The following is a 23,781-nucleotide window of genomic DNA, read 5'->3' as shown; positions in this document are numbered from 1 at the left end:
TTCTTGACATAATTGACCGAAAACGCTACTTGCGGCGTGAGGCAATACAAGAAATTAAAGAGAGAGCTCACGGGTATGCAGGTGTACCACCTAAATGCATCAAAGAAAATCTGCCCTATGCAGTTTTTATTTCAGTGCGCCAAAGTAGTTATAGTCATCTTTTTTAATGCGAAACCGAACGTTATTACCTCGAAATAATGTTTTTCTCGATAGAAGTACTAATTTTCTATTCTCATAACAGCAAGATACATCCCAATTCAAGTTTATTAACCGATTCTCTCCTCCTTGTATATCTCAGATCAATTGCGACATTTGTAGAGCATTCGAATGCGGCGAATATCGCTGGCACTGAGTCCCTTCTTCTGGTAAACCTCTGGCAACCGTCTTCCGTCCTTCGTCAGCATGGTCACCAAGCCTGGCGCACGGGCAAAGAATGAAGAGCCATACAGCATAACTGACTCTGTGTCAAACTCTGTGAGCAGTCGGTTCTCGTTGGGTTGCAGCTTGTCGAAGTTACGCATCTTGCCTGGATAATAAAATATCTAAGGTAAACAATTTTTCCGTGCATCGTAAAGGAACTCGGGCACAGTTTTTACACAAAGACGTCGACTGTGTCTTCAGGTTTGCAAATAAATTCTGCTGAAGCGGCTCTCTAAACGGTGCGGCCTCTCGAGAGCTGCGCCAGAATGTTTCCAGCCTTCTTTTATTTATTTTTCAGGTGCACATGTTGAAAATGAAAACAGATTCTAATACTCATTATCATGCGCATGGACTCGAGAGTTGTTTACTTTAGCGTGATGATTACAATTCGTAAAGAAAATACGAGTGCGGTAACCTTACCACAATGCCGCACTCCTTAAGAAATTATGCGGGTATAATAACTTTTAGTGATGCTTTCGTGCACTAAGAACAGTTGGAGTAAGCATCCGAGCAAAAAGGCTTATTTAGTTTCTGAACTTCATCTGCGTATCACCATGCTTTGTTCCTCAAACAAGGAGGCTCTTTAATGACGGCAACCATCGCCTATGTCAGTAATGTCGGGAAGCAGCAAATCAAAAACGGCTGTTTTGCTTCAATTAAGTTTCTATTAATTTCGCATATTCAGGTACATTAACCGATCTTTAACTGACTGCTTTTGTTATGAATGCACATCTAGTTTTGCGCGGAGTTTAAATTTCGACGTATGCGGACGACGTTACAACATTGTTGGCATATTTTAATGCGCCATTTATATTAACGCGACAGCCTTAAAGTACCAGTGGAAATACGGCGTTGGCGTTGTGAGTGAAATATCGTGAACATGGCACTGGCAGGCTGTCAGGTGACATGGCTGAACACTGTGTGGACATAAGGTTGCTTGGTACAACGCTTGGCAGGGGCTGCAAACTCGGACAGCTCCTTTCTCAAGGGTGGATGATACCTGAACTATCCTGCGAGAACCCTTGTATTCACCTTACCCCTAGGCCACGGAGGGATGTTCGTGCGGCTTGGTTAAAGCGCTTTATATGTGTGCTGGTAACATACGCTATCGCCTCATACTCTAAAAGGCGGAGCTTAAGTGCCCCCGATGTATAACACAAAGTCAACTTGTCCGGTCGCTTGACTTTCAAAAAGGTGGTGTGGCCTTGGCCTGATTAAGTGTAGATGACCACCATTCCATGATGTCCACCAAAAAAATATACTGCTCCTTTCTTTACCCAAAACCTAACTTAAAGAAAAAATATGATGCCAGCGTCTGCGTTTCGATGGAGGTGAAGCGTAGAGGCTTCCGGGTGATGTGGGATGTCAGTGCATGCACGTCAAAGATCCCCCGGTGGTCGAAATTACTCCGTATTACTCCACTACGAGACCTCTTTCTCTCTTTCCACTTTCACTACCACCTTCCTCCCTGCCCTTACGGCGCGATTCAGGTGTTCACAGAAACAGGTGTGACAGATACTGCGCCTTTCCTTTCCTGTAAACCAATTATTATTATTATTATTATTATTATTACAGTATGAAGGCACGAAAAGCGAAAAGCATTCGTGTCGCAGATTCGTTTAGTGTTGCCTTTTAATTTTCACTTCCCTCGCGAAAAAAAAATGGCTGACGAGATGAGTGCAAAATACCAATTCTTTAAACTATTTGCAACTATAAGACAGCGACCACACAGCGCACGGGAAAAAGTGTCCCCTATGCACATGATTGGCCAACAGCTCGCCCTTTTTTAGATTTTTTCTACGAAAATAGCCACAACTGTCGGCTGTTTTCTTGACACCACATAGAACTGTGTACATCGCTGCACATTCACTTCAAGCACGACTTTACCATCGACCCAGAGGAAGTGGAGGAGGCTGCGATCGTCCTCGCGATAAGCTCTACCTCAGCCCTTCGTATAATTAGCGACTCGAAAACAGCAATAAGAAATTACAGCAAAGGCAGCAAACAACCACCGTTCAATACAGCTAATCTCGACACCAGCACATTCCTCCCTTCCTGATAATGAGGCTGCCCACAATTTCGCCAGAGGACTCGTCAGCCGAGCGAAGGGACAACCCCTCATGGGGTCAGCGAGGGACCGTATGGTTTCCTAACAAGAAATTACTCTACACTTCCGTCAAGCACGTACCCTATACCCTCCGGGACACAAATCTCTTACAAAGGCACAGGAGGTCCCCTGGAGAAAATTCCAGATGCATATTCCTTCCTAAATCCAGTCACCTACGCCCATGCATACCCTGCATTATGCACACCGTACTGTAACTTATGCCACCAGAGGGCCAACTTACACCACACACTATGGGCATGCCCACGAGACCCCTCTCCGCGGGATCTGCAGCTCTCCATCTGTGAGCAGTGGGAGGCCGCTTGCTCAGCACGGACCCGGTAATCCAACTGCGGGCCATCGAGCGTGCAACCCAGGTCGCCAGAGCTCAAGGGCCCCTGGTCATCAAGCGCGGAAGCTCCTGCCTGCCTGACCTCCTCAAATAATAAATGTTTATCCTCCTCCTCCTCCTTCTCCTCTTCAAGCACGACTTCGTTCAAGCGCGAGTTTGTCTCCGGTTGTTGAAGCCCGAGCGAGCAGCAGGAGCGCACGCGCGCAAGACAGCTTTCTCTCGCGACGGAACTCCAAGCGCGAGCACCAAAAGCGCGCGCAAAGCGAGTTGGCTCTGCGGTCAGGACGAAGCGCGAGGCCTATCGGTTCAAGATCACGTGGGCACTCCCTTCACCCCCGCTCTAGTTTACATCGGCGGCGGCGCGCACTGGGTGTGGTGGTAAGTGAGGAGTCGACTAACTAGACCAACTAGACCACAGTTCTGAACTCTGCTTGTTGCATTACCGCGCGGCCGATGAGAACCTCTCAAAAAAACGGTTGTACCATTTGGTCCTCTGTGTTCGTGTTGTTCATTGGGCCCACCAGTGTGGTATGAGCTAGCGAAGTGATGTTTGGTTCTGAGAGCACAGCCGCAGCCCCGTAGAGAACCCCGCAAAGTTTTAGTAGCAAGTTGTTAACAGGTGACTTTTAATAATACTTTAGGGGCTATATGCGCACTCTTTAGACGTCAATAACCAAATGATTAATTGCAAACTTGTATTAGCTGAAGTTTATTAATATATAACGGTAAGAGAAATGAAGATATGTGATTGTCCCTGACATTTAAACTTTAGGTGACTTGCGCTAGTCTGTACATTTCGTTTCCGCCTACAACTGTGTTTCATTGCCTCGAGGCAAGGGTGCATTAACACTGCCTAAGTGTTATGTATTGAATCCTTATGGAAACTTTTGTGCAAAAAAAGAAAATCCACTCCCTCTAAGCCTAGTGGGTGGAACAGCGCGAAGACACGAATCACAACACTTCAACAAAAATCAACAGAAGCACTCTTCTTGTGTGCTTCGTGTCTTCGCGCAGTTCCACCCACTATGCAATTGTGCCAACTCGCCCAACTGTCCATCCTATTTCAAGCCTGTAGATAACCATGTAAGTTTTATCTATCAGACAAGTTTGCCCAATCAACTGGATCTTTTTCAAACTTAATTGTGTGTGAACGAAAACTGCCGCAGCTTTTTATTGTCGATGCACCGAGCTGTCCATGTTGCACAACTGTTACTTAAACTTTCACTTCATATAGCCTGCTCAATCGGCTAATAAACTCTAAATGCATTTTTCTGAATCATCTAGGCTCCAGATATACTTGAAGCAACCATTTTGTGTCGTTGACCACATTCGAATGGTCGTCATTTTGTTACGCTGGTACTTATCAATAATACGTGTGAGCAACAGCCTGATGGTTGGGAAATGCATCGATAAAAAACGTATACGCTGCCAAGGCAGGAACTACAATACGAGGTTGGTTTATGTTTGTTTACATTGTCACATAGTGGTTGCAATGCCGTTGGTGACAAATGAGGAGGCTTGAAGTTCATTTGAACAAGATCATGAGGCAGATATTCGCCACTTGTGAATTTACCCGGCACTGAAGCCGACGAGAATTCGGCACCTGACGGCAGTGAGCTTTTCGGCGAACAACTCATCTTCATACATTGCATGGACGCAAGGGCCTTATCATCGCTCTCTCTTGAATTTCATTAGAACAGCCAACCTTTTTTTCTTTTATTTATTACCCCTTTAATTTTTTTTACATATTCCATTATGCCCTGGGGCAATTAACAACGTTATTAAAAAAGTTATTAGGCTGACTTGCGCCCACAAAATAACTAAGCAGTCCGCGGCAGCGATAGCAATAAGCATAGGCGTGCGCAGGGTTCTGCATCAGAAGGAGCCAAAATTCATCGCAGCGCCCACCGGTTCCTTAGTTGAGCCACTGGCTTTCCGGAGGAAAATGTGGCTGGAACGCAACAGCACGATTCCAATTGGCCGCCAGTATAGCAAAGAATTTTGCATGGTCATATCCTGCACTTTTAAAAACCATGGCACAGATCCGACGGAGTCAAGGTATGGGGCCGAACTTGGCGCCCCCTTAGAGGATTAGAGGGGGCGGCTGTCATGTATGCTTTACTGCACACACCTTGCAGTGCGATGCAGAGTTCGAGCACTGTTGAGAATGATGGAAACGAATTTCGTACCTTCGGCCACGTTCTCTGGGAAGATGTCCAGGTAGAGGTCTCTGTCGGAGCGCGAGTGTTCGTGGATGAAGCCAACTGTGTGCAGCAGCTCGTGCACTATCGTGCTTCTGCCCAGGCAGTCAGTGCCCAGAGAGAGCTCTTGCCTTCCACCCTGACGACCGACTTCGGAAGCGCAGCTGCGTCCCAAAGGTATATTAGAGGGGGAGAGGATTTCGATGATTATTTCTTTGAAGAAAAGGAATAAATAGCCTATTTGACGTCATTTAGAGGGGAGTTCTTAACGTTACGCTGCGCGGATTTAGGTATTCAATACGTGAGCTTAGCTATCGTCCATCCTACATCGTATTTTTTATTGCACAGTAATATGGCCAGCACGCAGTTACTCATTGATCCTGTTCGATTTAAACGACAGCGATAACATTTCAATTCTGCTGGTCTGATCACAGGAGTGGCTGTCGCTCGCTGGATCTCCGTATTTGCTGCTTTGACTCTTGAACAAAGGGCTAGCGAATCACCTACGAGTAAAATATTGAGCTAGTCACCTGAGTAACGGCAGGTTGACGATTTTTGACCCTTGACAAAAACTTATAGTTAGTGCACTAGGGCAGGAATGTATAATCTGATTTGTGCACTGCATCCTAGTTTTTTAGTGCCACATATTTTGTGCTCTAGGGGAAAAAAAATAAATTAGCATTCAAGAATATTAAGACAGATATATGTGCATCGATTTTTCAAGTTTTCAATCTGCTTCCTAAAATACTACTGGGATTTCCAATACATTTTGCATGGTATTATTGTTCCTAGTGTGCCAGCCATGACGTGGTCTTCTTTCCGAACCACTTTATTATGCGGTTATTCTACACATCCGGTACTGCGTCAATGGCGAAAACAGTCGCTTCAGCTTCCTGAGTTATCAAAGAAAAAAAAAAAAGCCCAGCTTCCCTTTTTTACAGTACGCATCCAAATTTGCTGTAAAGTATCAAAACACACGCTCGTCAAGCTATCAACCGGGTTCTCTCACTTAGCTCGCTCAGTATATATAAGCTTATACCGGCTCGTCTTTTTTATATTGCAGTAGTTTCCTCAAGCCCAGCTCATCACCATTGCCATTGTTAGGTTAAGTCGCCGAAAGGAATGTACCGCTTTCATTCAACTCGACAGTGTTACGACCAAGCATCCGCAATTGCGCGCTCTATTGTTCGCCTGTGGGCATGGATAAGTTTTGTGAATATGTGGTGATGGTCCAATGGCTCTAAGTGAGCCTGTTTCCAGGAATCCTGTTTTGTAAGCATGTTTTGCTTTGTGGACAACCTGCAAATGCCAAATTGACCCTGTCAAGAGAACGTCTGGAAAAACACAAAGAAACGTCCCCCTGCGGGAAATAGCAGGAAGTGCTTTCTTTCTTTTGTTCACCCTTCCAGTCGAGAAGTGCTATCCTCCAGTGATGAATGCCTCCTATCCAAAGGAGACGACAGAGTGACATGTCCGCTGACGTGCAGGACAAGAAAGGAGCATGACTCATACGGCCATTAAGTGATTTCCCGGGAATGCAGGAAAGATTTGCAATTGTCGAAAAGGGACCATGTTGGGAGCCCTATGCGGCGCCACGTGCACTCGGGTTTCTGAGAAGTAAAACCCCTTTTCGGAACCAGCCTGTGGTTTCTTTGCTGAAGAATAGAAATGTACCTCCTCTCCTCGCCGTTCCCAAGCTTTTCCCGCCAACAAGTGATCACGCCCAACGAATGAATGCCGGACCAGTCAGTGCTTCAGACCATCAGTGCAGTGATGTGTTCGATTGGATGCCGATACCTGAGGGGCGTGCCCTGGATTTGGTTGGTCAGCATCTTCAGAGAGGGGCTGGACATAGGGGGTTTTTAAGGACGCTGCAGAATACGAAATGTCGCTCTGGGCCCTGGGTAAACGGCTCATCCAGTCGCTTCTCGCTATGAACTCTTAACGCTTGTCATTTTGCTGATGTACCCTTCTTCTTCATGTAAATATTCTTGTAAATACGTTTTCTCAAAGTGCCAGTAAACCTGCTTGTACATATTTTACCAACTTCGAAGATTCAGTCCTTCTTCAACCCGGAGTCTCTGCACGCTACCAAGTGAAGGCCGGGTCGCCATAGCCCCAGCGTCACGACAACTGGTGGCAGCGGTGGGATCTGAATCTGCAAGCCCCAACACTGGTGACCAGCGTTGGGATCTGAATCTACAAGCCACAACATCTGGTGATTGGAGGTGGATCTGAAGCTACAAGCCACAACATCTTGTGATCGGAGGTGGCATCTCAAGCAACAAGCAGGCGCAACAATCGGCCAACAAGACAGCAGCTCGGAACATCGATCGCATGTGTGGGTGAGTGCTTGGCTTTTCTTCTGATGTGGACCAGGTTCTAGAACAGGGTTAGATTTTAGAACTGGTAAAAAAAGTGTTGAAACGCCTTTAGGTTTGGTAGTTTGCACTGTTGTTTTGGAAGTAGCCGACACTCGGAGCGATCATGGACCTACAAAAGCTGCAGAAACCGGAACTGTTGCAATTGTGTGAGGAATTGGGAATTGATACAAGTGGTTTGGCACGAAAACCCTTGATTATAAAGGCAATCACTGATCTGGGAACCGATGATGAGGAGCTCAGTGAAGCATGGAACCTCATCGGTCAAAAAAAGGAGCAGCTCAGACAGCAGAAAGAGCGGGAAAAAGAGGAAAAGAGGCGTGAGAGCGAACGTGAGTGGGAAAAAGAGGAAAAGAAGCGTGAAAGAGAAGCAAAAAAGCTGGACCAAGAAATTGAGCTCCGGAAATTAGAACTAGAGTTGAGCAAGAGGTCGGGCAATTGTCCCCAGCTAGCGGTACCTCTTCTCAACAAGGAGGCAGATTTCAAGATGTCAAAGTACATGCAGCCATATGTGATATCAGGGGATATCGGTCTGTATCTGGCTAACTTTGAGCGAACCTGCGAAAAACTGTCCTTCCAGCGAGACACTTGGTCTCAGAGATTATTGACGGTTCTGCCCTGCGAGGCAGCGGAGGTTGTCGCGCGGCTGAGCAAGGAGGACGCGGACAACTACGAGAAGGTCAAAACTTGCCTTCTGAGAAAGTATAGGCTTAGCGCCGAGGCGTTCAGACAACGTTTTCGGAACGCTACTAAGTCCAGGGACGAGAGTTACCCTGAATTCCTGTACAATTTAAGAGTCAATTTGGGCGAGTGGCTAAAGAGCACAGATTCCTACAGTGATAGGGACGCTGTAGTCGAGCGAATTCTTTTGGAGCAGTTTTATAACTGCCTCCCAGAAAAAGAAAGAAATTGGTTACAGGACCGAGGCGAAATTAAGTCGGCAACTGAAGCTGCCGAACTTATTGAGGAGTATGCTTCGCGCCGACAATTCAGCAACCCAGCAGTGGATAGGCCCCGCAATCCCAAGTTCAGTGTGAAAAACCGTCAGGAAAGGCACTTTGCTAGAGTTGGAAACGAAGAAATGAAGGTTTCTTCAGGCAAATTCCCTAGAAAGGACGGCAGTGAGAAAAGTGGGGAAGTGACCAACGTGCAGAACACAAAGAATAAGCTTGAGGCTAGGAAGCCGCTCACATGCTTTAGGTGTAATGAGCAGGGTCACATTGCCGTCAACTGCCGGAAAGAAAAGATTGCTTTCTCGTATGTCAGGGACTGCGATGAAAATATGCAGCTTTTAGAACCCTACCTGCATGACCTAGTAGTCAACGGGAAGCCTTGCAAGGTACTGCGCGATTCGGCCGCAACGATGGATGTTGTCCATCCGGCGTATGTGTCGCCTTCCGACTATACAGGACAGTGTGCATGGATCCGACAGGTAGTTGAGGAACAGAGTGTGTGCTTGCCGATCGCGAACGTGGTCATCGAGGGCCCTTTCGGCGAATTAACAACCGAGGCTGCCGTTTCAGGAAAGCTTCCTAAGTGCTATCCGTATTTGTTCTCCAACAAATCGGACATGCTGCTGCGAAAGAGGGGCATCCTTTTCGGAGACAGAGTTGTGCAAGCCTTAACACGTTCAAAGGCGCGAGAACTAGCTACACTGCTCATTCCAGAAAAATCCACAGCGGAGGAAACGGCAGTTAAAACAGTGGTAAATGCGGAAGATAGCAGGTCAGAAAACTTTGAGAGCGAGGCATCTCAGATATGTCAACTTGAAAGTGAGCTTGATGAGACGCGGAATGAGGACGTTCTTGAGAGTAACCTCTTGCCGCCAGTGTCTAGTAATCTCACGAGACTTTTAAGTGGAACCCGAGAGGACTTAGCTATAGAGCAAGCCAATGATCCCAATATACAGGAGATAAGGGAGCGCCACCGCGCCACTAAGACAGCAAACAATATTTCTTTCGAGATGAGAAAGGGAGTGCTGTATCGCTTATTCAAGGATAAGCGCGGAGTAGAGCGGGACCAATTAGTCGTTCCCCAAAAGTACCGCGGAGACTTACTGCGACTTTCCCATGGCAGCTCGTGGTCATGTCACCTTGGAATAAAGAAAACAAAGCAGAGGCTGTTGCAAGAATACTATTGGCCTGGATGTTTTAAGGACACGGAAAATTTTGTACGGTCATGCGACACGTGCCAGCGGGTTGGAAAGGCGCAAGATAAGTGGAAAGCTCCGATGGTGTTAGTACCAATCATTACCGAGCCGTTTCACCGGTTAGTAATAGATGTAGTTGGGCCACTTCCTGTGACAGAGTCAGGGTACCGTTATATCCTCACTATGTTATGCCCAGCCACGAAATTTCCAGAGGCTGTTCCGCTGCGCGAGGTGACGTCCGAGAGTGTAGTGGATTCGCTGCTGTCAGTGTTTGCACGAGTTGGGTTCCCTTCCGAGGTCCAAAGTGATCAGGGTAGCGTTTTCACGAGTGTCCTCACCACCTCATTTCTCGAGCGATGCGGCATTAAGGTAGTGCATAGCTCGATCCATCATCCGCAGAGCAACAGCGTAGAAAGATGGCACTCTGTTCTCAAACGAGTCCTGAGGGGACTGTGCTATGAAAACAAGCGCGAATGGGATACCTGCCTGCCTGCAGCACTTTTCGCTTTGCGGTCAGTGCCGCACGAATCCACTGGATTTAGCCCAGCCGAGTTGGTGTACGGAAGGTCACTGCGCTCACCTTTGCGAATGGTGCGCGAAGCCTGGGAGGGGCGCGGAGAAGACCCAACAGTAGTAGAATTCATTCTGAACCTCTTGAATCGCTTACATAACACTAAGGAACTCGTTGAGGCCAGCATGAAGTCAGCCCAGGCTCGTTCCAAGGTGTACTATGATAAGACAGCCCGTCAAAGGACGTTTTGTATCGGGGACCAGGTGATGTTGCTGAGAAGTTCAAGGCAGAATAAGCTCGAAGTACAGTGGGAAGGACCGGCTGAAGTCGTTGCAAAGCTTTCTAACACTAACTACGCAGTGAAAATTCCCGGTAGGCGTAAAGAAGTGCGCATTTATCATTGCAATCTTATGAAGGCTTATGTGCAGAGGGAAGCCGTGGTAAATCTAACTTTAAACCTTCCCGAGGAGATGGGGGACAACTTGATTTGCCTCAGCGGAAAAGGAAGCAACGCTCAGGAGCTTCTCAAAAAGACGGAGCAGAGAGGAGAACTAAAGAAATCCCAGCTGTCCGATCTGGGCGAAATAATAACAGAGTTTGAGTCCTGCTTCGTGGACAGGCCAGGCAGGACTGATTTGACTGAGCACGATATTGAGCTGACTTCAGACGTGCCAGTGCGATCAAGGTGCTACCGATTCTCTCCAAGGCAAAGAGAAATTCTGGATAGGGAAGTAACTCGCATGCTGGAATTGGGAGTAATAAAACCCTCGGAAAGCGATTATGCTTCGCCTATGATCTTAGTAGAAGCTCCAGGTAAAGACCCTAGGCCTGTGGTAGACTACCGAAAGCTAAATTCTCTCACCAGGGATCAAGTGTATCCTATTCCGAATATTGAGGAGAGAGTAGAACAGGTCAGTAGAGCGGCATATGTGACTACGCTGGACCTTACTCGAGGATACTGGCAAGTACCGCTCACTGAACGCGCCAGCAGATACGCGGCTTTCGTCACTCCGACGGGCAGCTACCAGCCAACAATGATGAGTTTCGGGCTCAAAAATGCTCCATTTTGTTTTTCCCGACTCATGGATAGGGTTTTAAAGGGGTGTGAAACATTCGCGGTGCCTTATTTAGACGACATTGCGGTTTTTTCCGACTCATGGGCGGACCATATGGTACATCTAAGAGCTGTACTGAGCCTTTTGCGTCAAGCTGGACTAACCGTAAAGGCCGAGAAATGTTGCCTGGCAAGGGCGACCGTGGACTACTTGGGTCACAATGTAGGTCAAGGTTTCAGGAAACCCAGCGAGATTAAGATTTCTGCGGTAGCAGACTACCCGCGGCCGAGCACGAAGACGGAAATTCGAGCATTCCTGGGTCTGACTGGGTACTACAATCACTACATCCCTAACTATTCAGCTTTGGCTAGCCCTCTGACCGACGCTCTCCGCAGGACAGAACCGACAAATGTAGTCTGGGACGAACAAAAGGAAGCCTCCTTCGTAAACCTGAAGGCTGTGCTGATTAGCCGTCCGGTATTGCGAGCTCCAGACTATGCCCGAGAATTCACGGTCCAGTGTGATGCCAGTGATCGAGGGTTAGGTGCTGTTCTCTGCCAGAGAGATGACGACGGTAATGAGCACCCCGTGCTCTACCTGAGCAGAAAACTGAGTTCTAGAGAAAGGGCTTATTGCGCGTCAGAGAAAGAGTGCGCTTGCATTGTATGGGCCATTCAAAAATTGCAGTGCTATCTTGGAGGGGCCAAATTCACCGTAGAGACGGACCATTGTCCCCTGGCTTGGCTGCAAACTGCGACATCGAAGAACAGTCGCCTTCTTAGGTGGAGCTTGATTTTACAGCAGTACAATTTTGAAATAAGATACAAAAAGGGGAAGTTAAATGGGAATGCGGACGCGCTTAGCCGCTCTTTCTAAGCGGTCCGAGATGTTCCTCACCATGTATCGAAATTGATAATCAGGTTTTTTTTTTTTTCCGTGCGCTTGTATATGTGTGACTATGTAAAGCAGCACGTTTGGTTTTCTAGGAATACGTGGGTCCTGAACGTCTTGAGAGTGGGCTTTTCTCGAACAACAATGGCAGTTTTCTTTTGACCTGGTCTCTTCAGACGGGAGCCGAGTGCTTGCTTCGACATGTGGTTGAGTTTCAGATAGCTCAAGCAATTTGGCCTACAACAATCAAGACAACGCGACAAGCAACAGCGAGCTTCAAGCGTTCACGAGCAGGCCATTAAGTCGTCTCTTCATGCAGCAGCTGCGGCTGCTGCCCTCCGAGTCTCTTCTGGCGGGGGAGGAGGCTGTTACGACCAAGCATCCGCAATTGCGCGCTCTATTGTTCGCCTGTGGGCATGGATAAGTTTTGTGAATATGTGGTGATGGTCCAATGGCTCTAAGTGAGCCTGTTTCCAGGAATCCTGTTTTGTAAGCATGTTTTGCTTTGTGGACAACCTGCAAATGCCAAATTGACCCTGTCAAGAGAACGTCTGGAAAAACACAAAGAAACGTCCCCCTGCGGGAAATAGCAGGAAGTGCTTTCTTTCTTTTGTTCACCCTTCCAGTCGAGAAGTGCTATCCTCCAGTGATGAATGCCTCCTATCCAAAGGAGACGACAGAGTGACATGTCCGCTGACGTGCAGGACAAGAAAGGAGCATGACTCATACGGCCATTAAGTGATTTCCCGGGAATGCAGGAAAGATTTGCAATTGTCGAAAAGGGACCATGTTGGGAGCCCTATGCGGCGCCACGTGCACTCGGGTTTCTGAGAAGTAAAACCCCTTTTCGGAACCAGCCTGTGGTTTCTTTGCTGAAGAATAGAAATGTACCTCCTCTCCTCGCCGTTCCCAAGCTTTTCCCGCCAACAAGTGATCACGCCCAACGAATGAATGCCGGACCAGTCAGTGCTTCAGACCATCAGTGCAGTGATGTGTTCGATTGGATGCCGATACCTGAGGGGCGTGCCCTGGATTTGGTTGGTCAGCATCTTCAGAGAGGGGCTGGACATAGGGGGTTTTTAAGGACGCTGCAGAGTACGAAATGTCGCTCTGGGCCCTGGGTAAACGGCTCATCCAGTCGCTTCTCGCTATGAACTCTTAACGCTTGTCATTTTGCTGATGTACCCTTCTTCTTCATGTAAATATTCTTGTAAATACGTTTTCTCAAAGTGCCAGTAAACCTGCTTGTACATATTTTACCAACTTCGAAGATTCAGTCCTTCTTCAACCCGGAGTCTCTGCACGCTACCAAGTGAAGGCCGGGTCGCCATAGCCCCAGCGTCACGACAACAGACACCGATGCTGAGGAACCAGCTGTCAACAAAGATTTTAAACTCTTAACACAAACATATGCCACCCCTATTACATTTTTCTTTGCTTGAACATTTTCCCGTACTATAACCGACTACCACTTGTCTGCATTTTTCGTAGGCCCTGTTTTACTGCGTGCATTACCTAATGTCGTATCAGATCGTATTAACTTTGTTACGACCGTGCATCCGCATTTGCGCGCTCTATTGTTCGCCTGTGGGCATGGAAAAGTATTGTGAATATGTGGTGATGGTCCAATGGCTCTAAGTGAGCCTGTTTCCAGGAATCCTGTTTTGTAAGCCTGTTTTGCTTTGTGGACACCCTGCAAATGCCAAATTGACCCTGTCAAGAGAACGTCTGGAAAAACACAAAGAAACGTCCCCCTGCGGGAAATAACAGGAAGTGCTTTCTTTTGTTCACCCTTCCAGTCGAGAAGGGCTATCGTCCAGTGAGGAATGTCTACTTTCCAAAGGAGACGACAGAGTGACATGTCCGCTGACGTGCAGGACAAGAAAGGAGCATGACGCATACGGCCATTAAGTGATTTCCCGGGAATGCAGGAAAGATTTGCAATTGTCGAAAAGGGACAATGTTGGGAGCCCTATGCGGCGCGCACGTGTACTTGGGTTTCTGAGAAGTAAATCCTCTTGCCGGAGCCAGCTGCCTATCGATTCTTGGCTGAAGAATAGAAATGTACCTCCTCTCCTCGCCGTTCCCAAGCTTTTCCCGCCAACAAGTGATCACGCCCAACGAAACAATGCCGGACCAGTCAGTGCTTCAGACCATCAGTGCAGTGATGTGTTCGATTGGATGCCGATATCTGAGGGGCGTGCCCTGGATTTGGTTGGTCAGCATCTTCAGAGAGGGGCTGGACATAGGGGGTTTTAAGGACGCTGCAGAGCACGAAATGTCGCTCTGAGCCCTGGGTAAATGGCTCATCCAGTCGCTTCTCGCTATGAACTCTTAACGCTTGTCATTTTGCTGATGTACCCTTCTTTTTCGTGTAAATAATCTTGTAAATAAGTTTCTCAAAGTGCCATTAAACCTGCTTGTACATATTTCACCAACTTCGAAGATTCAATCCTACTTCAACCCCGAGTCTCTGCACGCTACCAAGTGAAGGCCGGGTCGACGTAGCCCCAGCGTCACGACAACTGGTGACCAGCGTTGGGATCTGAATCTACAAGCCACAACATCTGATGACTGGAGGTGGGATCTGGATCTACAAGCTACAACATCTGGTGATTCGAGGTGGATCAGAATCTACAAGCCACATCTTGTGATCGGAGGTGGCATCTCAAGCAACAAGCAGGCGCAACAATCGGCCAACAAGAGAGCAGCTCGGAACATCGATCGCATGTGTGGGTGAGTGCTTGGCTTTTCTTCTGATGTGGACCAGGTTCTAGAACAGGGTTAGATTTTAGAACTGGTAAAAAGTGTTGAAACGCCTTTAGGTTTGGTAGTTTGCACTGTTGTTTTGGAAGTAGCCGACACTCGGAGCGATCATGGACCTACAAAAGCTGCAGAAACCGGAACTGTTGCAATTGTGTGAGGAATTGGGAATTGATACAAGTGGTTTGGCACGAAAACCTTTGATTATAAAGGCAATCACAGATTTGGGAGCCGATGATGAGGAGCTCAGTGAAGCATGGAACCTCATCGCCCAAAAAAAGGAGGAGCAGCTCAGACAGCAGAAAGAGCGGGAAAAAGAAGAAAAGAGGCGTGAGCGCGAACTTGAGAGGGAAAAAGAGGAAAGGGAGCGCGAACGTGAGAGGGAAAAAGAGGAAAGGGAGCGCGAGCGTGAGAGGGAAAGAGAGGAAAAGAAGCTAGAAATTGAGCTCCGGAAATTAGAACTAGAGTTGAGCAAGAGGTCGGGCGATTGTCCCCAGCTAGCGGTACCTCGTCTCAACAAGGAGGCAGATTTCAAGATGTCAAAATACATGCAGCCATATGTGATATCAGGGGATATCGGTCTGTATCTGGCTAACTTTGAGCGAACCTGCGAAAAACTGTCCTTCCAGCGAGACACTTGGTCTCAGAGATTATTGACGGTTCTGCCCTGCGAGGCAGCGGAGGTTGTCGCGCGGCTAAGCAAGGAGGACGCGGACAACTACGAGAAGGTCAAAGCTTGCCTTCTGAGAAAGTATAGGCTTAGCGCCGAGGCGTTCAGACAACGTTTTCGGAACGCTACTAAGTCCAGGGACGAGAGTTACCCTGAATTCCTGTATAATTTAAGAGTCAATTTGGGCGAGTGGCTAAAGAGCACTGATTCCTACCGTGATAGGGACGCTGTAGTCGAGCGAATTCTTTTGGAGCAGTTTTATAGCTGCCTCCCAGAAAAAGAAAGAAATTGGTTACAGGACCGAGGCGAAATTAAGTCGGCAACTGAAGCTGCCGAACTCATTGAGGAGTACGCTTCGCGCCGACAATTCAGCAACCCAGCAGTAGATAGGCTCCGCAATCCCACGTTCAGTGTAAATAACCGTCAGAAAAGGCACTTTGCTAGATTTGCAAACGAAGAAAGGAAGGCTTCTTCAGGCAAACGCCCTAGAAAGGACGGCAGTGAGAAAAGTGGGGAAGTGACCAACGCGCAGAACACAAAGAAAAAGCTTGAGGCTAGGAAGCCGCTCACATGCTTTAGGTGTAATGAGCAGGGTCACATTGCCGTCAACTGCCGGAAAGAAAAGATTGCTTTCTCGTATGTCAGGGACTGCGATGAAAATATGCAGCTTTTAGAACCCTACCTGCATGACCTAGTAGTCAACGGGAAGCCTTGCAAGGTACTGCGCGATTCGGCCGCAACGATGGATGTTGTCCATCCGGCGTATGTGTCGCCTTCCGACTATACAGGACAGTGTGCGTGGATCCGCCAGGTAGTGGAGGAACAGAGTGTGTGCTTGCCAATCGCGAACGTGGTCATCGAGGGCCCTTTCGGCGAATTAACAACCGAGGCTGCCGTTTCAGGAAAGCTTCCTAAAAGCTATCCGTATTTGTTTTCCAACAAATCGGACATGCTACTGCGAAAGAGGGGCATCCTGTTCGGAGACAGAGTTGTGCAAGCCTTAACACGTTCAAAGGCGCGAGAACTAGCTACACTGCTCATACCAGAAAATTCCACAGCGGAGGAAGCGGCAGTTAAAACAGTGGTCGAAGCGGAAGATAGCGGGTCAGAAAACTTTGAGAGCGAGGCATCTCAGATAAGTCAACTAGAAAGTGAGCTTGATAAGACACGGAATGAGGACGTTCTAGAGAGTAACCTCTTGCCGCCGGTGTCTAGCAATCTCACGAGACTTCTAAGTGGAACCCGAGAGGACTTAGCTATGGAGCAAGCCAATGATCTCAGGAATAAGCTCGAAGTACAGTGGGAAGGACCTGATGAAGTCGTTGCAAAGCTTTCTAACACTAACTACGAAGTGAAATTCCCCGGTAGGCGTAAAGCAGTGCGCATTTATCATTGCAATCTTATGAAGCCTTATGTGCAGAGGGAAGCCGTGGTAAATCTAACGTTAAACCTTCCCGAGGAGATGGGGGACAACTTGATTTGCCTCAGCGGAAAAGGAAGCAACGCTCAGGAGCTTCTCAAAAAGACGGAGCAGAGAGGAGAACTAAAGAAATCCCAGCTGTCCGATCTGGGCGAGATAATGACAGAGTTTGAGGCCTGCTTCGTGGACAGGCCAGGCAGAACTGATTTGACTGAGCACGATATTGAGCTGACTTCAGACGTGCCAGTGCGATCAAGGTGCTACCGATTTTCTCCAAGGCAAAGAGAAATTCTGGATAGGGAAGTAACTCGCATGCTGGAATTGGGAGTAATAAAACCCTCGGAAAGCGATTTTGCTTCGCCTATGATCTTAGTAGAAGCTCCAGGTAAAGACCCTAGGCCTGTGGTAGACTACCGAAAGCTAAATTCTCTCACCAGGGATCAAGTGTATCCTATTCCGAATATTGAGGAGAGAGTAGAACAGGTCAGTAGAGCGGCATATGTGACTACGCTGGACCTTACTCGAGGATACTGGCAAGTACCGCTCACTGAACGCGCCAGCAGATACGCGGCTTTCGTCACACCGACGGGCAGCTACCAGCCAACAATGATGAGTTTCGGGCTCAAAAATGCTCCATTTTGTTTTTCCCGACTCATGAATAGGGTTTTAAAGGGGTGTGAAACATTCGCGGTGCCTTATTTAGACGACATTGCGGTTTTTTCCGACTCATGGGCGGACCATATGGTACATCTAAGAGCTGTACTGAGCCTTTTGCGTCAAGCTGGACTAACCGTAAAGGCCGAGAAATGTTGCCTGGCAAGGGCGACCGTGGACTACTTGGGTCACAATGTAGGTCAAGGTTTCAGGAAACCCAGCGAGATTAAGATTTCTGCGGTAGCAGACTACCCGCGGCCGAGCACGAAGACGGAAATTCGAGCATTCCTAGGTCTGACTGGATACTACAATCACTACATCCCTAACTATTCAGCTTTGGCCAGCCCTCTGACCGACGCTCTCCGCAAGACAGAACCGACAAATGTAGTCTGGGACGAACAAAAGGAAGCCTCCTTCGTAAACCTGAAGGCTGTGCTGATTAGCCGTCCGGTATTGCGAGCTCCAGACTATGACCGAGAATTCACGGTCCAGTGTGATGCCAGTGATCGAGAGTTAGGTGCTGTTCTCTGCCAGAGAGATGACGGTAATGAGCACCCCGTGCTCTACCTGAGCAGAAAACTGAGTTCTAGAGAGAGGGCTTATTGCGCGTCAGAGAGAGAGTGCGCTTGCATTGTATGGGCCATTCAAAGATTGCAGTGCTATCTTGGAGGGGCCAAATTCACCGTAGAGACGGACCATTGTCCCCCGGCTTGGCTGCAAACTGCGACATCGAAGAACAGTCGCCTTCTTAGGTGGAGCTTGATTTTACAGCAGTACAATTTTGAAATAAGATACAAAAAGGGGAAGTTAAATGGGAATGCGGACGCGCTTAGCCGCTCTTTCTAAGCGGTCCGAGATGTTCCTCACCATGTATCCAAATTGATAATCAGTTTTTTTTTTTTCTTTTCGTGCGCTTGTATATGTGTGGCTATGTAAAGCAGCACGTTTGGTTTTCTAGGAATACGTGGGTCCTGAACGTCTTGAGAGTGGGCTTTTCTCGAACAACAATGGCAGTTTTCTTTTAACCTGGTCTCTTCAGACGGGAGCCGAGTGCTTGCTTCGACATGTGGTTGAGTTTCAGACAGCTCGAGCAATTTGGCCTACAACAATCGAGACAACGCGACAAGCAACAGCGAGCTTCAAGCGTTCACGTGCAGGCCATTAAGTCGTCTCTTCATGCAGCAGCTGGGACTGCTGCCCTCCGAGACTCTTCTGGCGGGGGAGGAGGCTGTTACGACCGTGCATCCGCATTTGCGCGCTCTATTGTTCGCCTGTGGGCATGGAAAAGTATTGTGAATATGTGGTGATGGTCCAATGGCTCTAAGTGAGCCTGTTTCCAGGAATCCTGTTTTGTAAGCCTGTTTTGCTTTGTGGACAACCTGCAAATGCCAAATTGACCCTGTCAAGAGAACGTCTGGAAAAACACAAAGAAACGTCCCCCTGCGGGAAATAGCAGGAAGTGCTTTCTTTTGTTCACCCTTCCAGTCGAGAAGGGCTATCGTCCAGTGAGGAATGTCTACTTTCCAAAGGAGACGACAGAGTGACATGTCCGCTGACGTGCAGGACAAGAAAGGAGCATGACGCATACGGCCATTAAGTGATTTCCCGGGAATGCAGGAAAGATTTGCAATTGTCGAAAAGGGACAATGTTGGGAGCCCTATGCGGCGCGCACGTGTACTTGGGTTTCTGAGAAGTAAATCCTCTTGCCGGAGCCAGCTGCCTATCGATTCTTGGCTGAAGAATAGAAATGTACCTCCTCTCCTCGCCGTTCCCAAGCTTTTCCCGCCAACAAGTGATCACGCCCAACGAAACAATGCCGGACCAGTCAGTGCTTCAGACCATCAGTGCAGTGATGTGTTCGATTGGATGCCGATATCTGAGGGGCGTGCCCTGGATTTGGTTGGTCAGCATCTTCAGAGAGGGGCTGGACATAGGGGGTTTTAAGGACGCTGCAGAGCACGAAATGTCGCTCTGAGCCCTGGGTAAATGGCTCATCCAGTCGCTTCTCGCTATGAACTCTTAACGCTTGTCATTTTGCTGATGTACCCTTCTTTTTCGTGTAAATAATCTTGTAAATAAGTTTCTCAAAGTGCCATTAAACCTGCTTGTACATATTTCACCAACTTCGAAGATTCAATCCTACTTCAACCCCGAGTCTCTGCACGCTACCAAGTGAAGGCCGGGTCGACGTAGCCCCAGCGTCACGACAACTTTCAACGTTTCTTCCAGCTGCTGTTTTTCTCCCTCCTACCAATTCTATGAGAGAGAGAGAAAATTGCTTAAATTTCATCATTTTGAAAGTTTTCTTAGAAGCCACGTACAGAACCCATAGACGGACACCGTTGGAGTATATCGAACACAGCCTCCTTTTCTTTTCACCCTTATGTGTAAATTTACCCTTAAAAGCCACTACCTGCAAAACTTAGTCAAGCCTACTTCCTATCCAATTTGTCTGTCTTGCTTGGGAACCATTCTCACAAGACCGTCATTGTCATTGAAGCTTCCTGAACGTATTACTCGTAAACTTACCTCTCTTTACCGTGAGGCTGAATTCTTATTAATTTCATATTGTTGTAAATCCTACCGTATAACTTCCCCTCTCTGTAGCCTGATTATAATTGAGAAGCAATTTCCTGCACAACATAGCAAGATAGTTACAAGGCATATCAGACATGTAAATTTGACTAAAACATCCTGACATTACTAACGCCACCTTGCGGGTACTTGTAAGCGCAGTCAATTACGGCTCATAATAAATGAACCCTCGTGTGGCTGAAAGATTGTATGAAAACTAGTGAATATCATAGAGGCCAACATGCTGGCTGAACATGATGGTGGTGGAGGTGGTGGGGGTGTAGTGATGATGATGATGGTGGTGGTGGTGGTGTGATGATGATGATTATTATGATGCTGCTGCTGATGATATGATGATTATTATTATTATTATTATTATTATTATTATTATTATTATTATTATTATTATTATTATTATTATTATTATTATTATTATTATTATTATTATTATGAAAACTTTTATTCAGAGCCACAGCAGTTTACACAAGGGGAAGGCTGATGGCTCCCTAGTGCGGGATAGCGTAAGTGAAAGCCGCTGTCCGTCCACTTTCGACCAAGCCTCGTTCTTCCTCGAGGCCGAGAATGCAAGTGCAAGAATGGTGCGACACCATGAAATTAAATAATAATAAAACATTTCATGTCTCTTTACGCCGTCGACGTAACTACTTATCTTCTACCTACCATCTTTACGATTCTCCTATAACTCAAACCAACACTATCAAATATCTAGGTATTCATATCTCCAGTGACCTATCCTGGTCCAGTCATACTTCTCATATAACCAACTCTGCCAATCGCGTTCTTGGCTACTTACGCCGCAACATTTCATTAGCTTCCTCTTCTGTCAAACTAATTGCTTATACATCGCTTGTCAGACCTAAACTAGAGTACGCTCATTCTATATTCGTTCCTTACCAAACTAATCTGATCAACTTACTGAAATCTATTCAAAATCGAGCCTCACGTTTTATTCTTTCAGATTACTCTTATCGCACCAGTGTTACCCTACTAAAATACAAACTCGAACTTAAAAATCTAGCTTTGCGCTGGAAACTAGCTCGCCTTTCTCTTATCATAAGTTTTTTTCACAGCTTGCCACCTGACAATGTGTTCATCCGTCCAGCCCATTGATCATATCGTAATCTCCACTCCAATACCGTTTACCCCCAGCGCGCCCATAAGACAACGTTCCAAAAATAATTTTCCTTTTCTCCGCATTGCCCTGGATTGGAACGACCTTCCCGACCACATCGCCTCACTAACCGACCTTCATAATAACGGCCTGGGGGGCGAGTTGGTGCATGATGGAATTGAACGGCGGCGCAACACGGAAACTGACAAAGACAAGAAGGGGACACCACACTACCAACTATTTATTAAACGGAAAGGTGGCATATTTATACGTCCATCTCAAGCATCACACTCATCGCCACAGTCCGCTCCAAACCCAACACGTGAACGCCGAGCAGCACCAACAGGAAATCAGACGAGATATTTCTAACATCAGTAGATAAACTATCAAAACCGAAAAAAAAAAACCTATTTTTTTTTTATTCTTTTCCTTTTCCTTTTTTTTTTTTCTCTCTTTTTTTAAAAACCGAAGGCAGGCCATATCTCATAGCAAATGCAGTGTGGACCGAAAACAGCAGAGTAAGACATGAGAAGCGACCAGCCCGAACCCTAACAAATAAAAAATAAAACGATAAAACAATCGTAGCAAAAGCAGAGTCAAAACAGTTAAGCAAAAGCAGTCAGAACCCTAAGCCATCAACAAAAGACGATCGTAGCAAAAGCAGAGTCAAAACAAATGAAGCAAAAGCAGTAAAAAAAAAAAAACTAGGCCAACAACAACAAAAGACGATCATAGCAAAGGCCGAGTCAAACAAAGGAAGCAAAAGCAGTCAAAAACCTAAACCAACACCAACATTTGTAGCTCAAGGAGAGTCAAAGAAATGAAGCAAAAGCAGTCAAACACAATCGTATACCAAAGGCATAGTCAAAAAAGGGGGAGCAAAAACAGTCAGGAACCTAAAAGCAACTAAAAACGATCGTAGCAAAAGCAGAGTCAAAACAAAAGAAACAACAGCGGTCAAACCTAAAACAACAGCAACAAAAAGCACTGGTAGCAAATGCAGAATCAAACGTGCGACGAAATTAACAACCCGCCTAACTAAACATCACAAGGCCGTTAAAAATTCCGGGCTTAAAGTCGCACAGTGCATGCCGCCACAAAAAATTATCAAGGAATGAAACTTCATTTCTACGGAGGGATACAGACGAGTCGCTAACACAAATGCTACCCTTCTTTTTGATCATGAAGGCTTCAAGAATTTCCCGTGCCACCTGATCGCGACTCCTGCCCAGAATCCTTATACCGTTAAGCATTGGCTCACAGTTGCAATCTTTGCAATGGGTAGACAAATTTAACCCGCCTCCGTTTTTTAACGAGTGGTCCCCTATATTCACCGAGTGGCACATAACTTGAAGAAAGTCGCCGGCCGGTACGACGTACCTGTCGTTTTCTCCGCGCCCAAAAAGCTGAGCGGATTGTGCTCGAAAATCGGGCAGAAGAAGAAACCCCTGTGCGAAAAGAGGCACGGCAAGCATTATTGTTCCTGTGCCGTCGGAGTGGTCTACGAAATCCCACTGACGTGTGGAGGGGTCTATATAGGCCAGACGGGTCGCTGTATTAACGACAGAGCACGGGAGCCTGAGAAATCGTTAGAATCGTTAGAGAAATCGCTGTACTTCTGCAGTACAGCGGGATGAGGAAGCCTTTTCCATCAACAAGAAGTAGCGTGGCAGAGTCTACAATGAACATCTTGTCAGTGGTGTCTATTTAAGCGGCTGGACGTTTGGGTTTAAAATGGCAAAAATCGATAAGTACATTGGTACATTAAATTCAGTTTTCAAAATTCGGCTATAACCGAAAAAGTTCAGTATTCTTGTCATGCAGCTATTAGGCACGAGTCCCGTGATCTCAATGTGCAAGATTTACTTATACAGATGTTTTAAGGAAGCCGACAATTTATTCAAAAGCCTTCTTGAGATATGAAGACGGCTTCCACAGCACCATTATACCAGTGTTGCCACACAAAAGAAAAAAAAAGACAGTTGTGCTTACCAGTGAGCTGACTAATTTCTGATAGCTATTTATTTTAAATTTTAACCGTTAGAGCTACAGTCTAGCTGCACTTAAGGACCGGTAGCCGACCGAGCCTCATCAAAGCCTTTGCAGAGGACAAAACACCAACTACTTACCGCCTGTTAGCTAAACACTGTTCACTGCCATCATCGGCTTATAGCAGTTAGCCGACTAAGTAATATGTTTATCACCATCTTGGAGGACACCGACAGGAATCCGTGTATCACTGTCCCGAGGAGTGTCGTGCCCTGGTGTCATCCGTTAATAAGTTATTAACAATCCGCCACTATTGGTGCGCACACTCCCAGACACCCTTAGAGTGAGTGGGCGTAGCTGCTCCGGTCTCACAGGAGATGCCCTCAGCCGGAAGTCAGCTACCTGTAGTGACAGAAGGAGGTGGCCGTTTGATGCCCAGATTTCCCCGTTTCAAGCCAAAGTAAGGGTCGGAATCAAAATTAACAATCGCGACAAACTTTATACAGCTAGAGAC

The 23,781-nt window shown here is 47.0% G+C and overlaps 1 pseudogene; it reads right to left on the bottom strand.

Moving 5' to 3' along the window:
* Positions 1-299: 299 nt before the first annotated feature.
* On the bottom strand, positions 300-22,967 carry LOC146178351 (astacin-like metalloprotease toxin 4 pseudogene; annotated as a pseudogene).
* Between the last annotated feature and the right edge of the window lie 814 nt (positions 22,968-23,781).

The sequence above is a fragment of the Amblyomma maculatum genome, chromosome 9 (genome assembly GCF_055883805.1).
Source record: "Amblyomma maculatum isolate TAMU_Amacu chromosome 9, ASM5588380v1, whole genome shotgun sequence".
In the NCBI taxonomy this organism is placed as follows: Eukaryota; Metazoa; Arthropoda; class Arachnida; order Ixodida; family Ixodidae; genus Amblyomma; species Amblyomma maculatum.
The sequence above is the reverse complement of the archived record's forward strand: the minus strand, read 5'-3'. Positions and strand labels throughout refer to the sequence as shown.